The following is a 2,170-nucleotide window of genomic DNA, read 5'->3' on the forward strand; positions in this document are numbered from 1 at the left end:
TGTGTGTGTGTGTTTTAATCACTACCAGAACTATCATATCACGGATTATTATCATTCTTTTGCATGGAAAACAAAATACAAGACGCTCAAACAAAACAGCAGGATTGTACATCACCTCCTGCCCCCCCCCAAACCCAGCTCCCCAGCAGACAAAGAGACTTGCCTCCATTTCCTGGCCCATAAAATAAGGATCATAATATGGGATCTACTTCAAAGAGTTAGAAATAGGATCCATCAGCTAATATTTGTATGTGCTCAGCACACTGTATGTGTTGTATAAGTAGTGTTAAATTAAATTAATTACTAGGTAGAAAAATCATGTTAAATCTAATTCCTGTTATGAAAATACTTGATGTGGGAAGATGGCAGCAGAGTAATATTTTTCCCTACTGCATATCAACATGGAATGACTTCCGTTCTCCTGGACTAAAAGTTGGACTTTTAAAAAACTAATTTAATGATATTAATCAGTAGTGGCTTCAGTTTCAGCTGGACCCCTAATTAGTCTTTGAATTCCCCTTTTTCCAGCAGGACCTTTTGGTTTTGCAAAACTTTGCTTATGTGCATGCGGCTTGGGGTGTACTGCTTTGAAAAGGAAGTCTGCAGTCAACGCAGCCCCACTGTTCCTCAACCTTTTTAATGGCATCTATTTGTAGCTGTCTTTCTACAATTTCTAGCAGAGGGCTCTTGCAGCTAGAATACAGTATCCATTCTCTTAAACTGCATGGGTGTCTGAGCATCGAATAAATAAAAACGATGGACTCAAAATAGTCTTCCTGGGAGTGCTTATATAGAAAGAAACAGTAACATGCTGAATCCCTGACAACCTGCTTTGGCAAATCTTTTAGTTCAGTATTTGTCGTGTTGGCCAAAATTGTAATTTCATTTTTTATATCTATTTCCAATTGCACATAGTTGAGCTGTCTGTTTAGTTTTTCCAAAGCCTGAAAAGCTTCTTGAGAAATCAGAAATGCTACTCTTCGCAATGTGTGATGCTTAGTTTACACATCCAGGTCAGTTTGTACCTTATTGATTTTAATTTGTCATAATTCTTCCTCAGCTGCAGTCAATGGGGCAGAAGAAGATTGTGTCAGCAAATGTTTTTTATATCCACGTAACAATCCATCTTCCTTTGCTGTTCCAATTACTTCCTCTTTAACGCGGTCACCTCCCAACTCCTTTTTCAAAGTTGCAGTTGTTGCCACATGCAACACTTTTTGATGAATACGAGAATGATCTGAGGACCACACAGTGATTATCCATTCATATCCCTGGACATTCTAAGAATCTAACCTGAATAATATATAGCACAGTTGTTCATCTTCCAACAGGGGTAAAGCAAAGGAATCATAATCCGTAACCCAGGAATCTGAAGGCTGACTACGTGACCCAATCACAGGTTCCTCTGTTTACTGATTTCCATTCCAGAAATGGAAGCACCAACATTAGAAATGGATTGTCATGCAGAAATATTTTCAATAGATATATTCAGAAGTCTATATTTTCCATTTCTTGCTCTGGCAAAGATATCTTTAACATCTTCACTTGCTTGGATGCTGGTCTGGTGGTGGCCATGAGCTTCCAGCTCTGGTGCTGAGTACAGTGAGCGGCCCTGGCTGGTGACTCCAAGAAATGGCCTACATTCTTTTCAAGTGCACATGGATCATTTTCTAGAATAGACCACATGTTAGTACACAAAACAAGTCTCAACAAATTTAAGAAGATTGAAAACTTATCAAGCATCTTCTCTGACCATAATGGTATGAAACTAGAAATCAATCACAAGAAGAAAACTGAAAAACACAGAAAGACTCATGCTAAATAACATGTTACTAAACAATGAATGGGTTGACAATGAGATCAAGGAAGAAATCAAAAAATACCTTGAAGCGCAACAACCCAAAATTGATGGGGCACAGCAAAAGCAGACCTAAGAGGGAAATTCATATCATTACAAGCCTATCTCAAGAAACAAGAAAATCTCAATCTAACTTTACACTTAAAGGAAATAGAAGAAAACAACAAACAAAGTCCAAAGTGAGTAGAAGAAAGAAAGCAACGAAGATCTGATCAGAAATAAACAATATAGAATCTAAAAAAGAAAATACAAAAAATCAGTAAAACCAAGAGCTGGTTCTTTGAAAAGATAAACAAGATAACAAAGCTTTAA

The 2,170-nt window shown here is 37.4% G+C and overlaps 1 pseudogene across 1 annotated transcript; it reads right to left on the bottom strand.

Annotated features, from left to right (window-relative positions):
* Positions 1-463: 463 nt before the first annotated feature.
* Positions 464-1,686, bottom strand: LOC308549750 (twinfilin-1 pseudogene; annotated as a pseudogene). Its single transcript has 2 exons — positions 1,471-1,686; positions 464-1,405 (listed from the first exon to the last, which is right to left on the bottom strand). The product of its transcript is annotated as a twinfilin-1 pseudogene (transcript).
* Between the last annotated feature and the right edge of the window lie 484 nt (positions 1,687-2,170).

The sequence above is a fragment of the Miniopterus schreibersii genome (assembly GCF_964146895.1).
Source record: "Miniopterus schreibersii genome assembly, chromosome: 20".
NCBI classification, from domain to species: domain Eukaryota; kingdom Metazoa; phylum Chordata; class Mammalia; order Chiroptera; family Miniopteridae; genus Miniopterus; species Miniopterus schreibersii.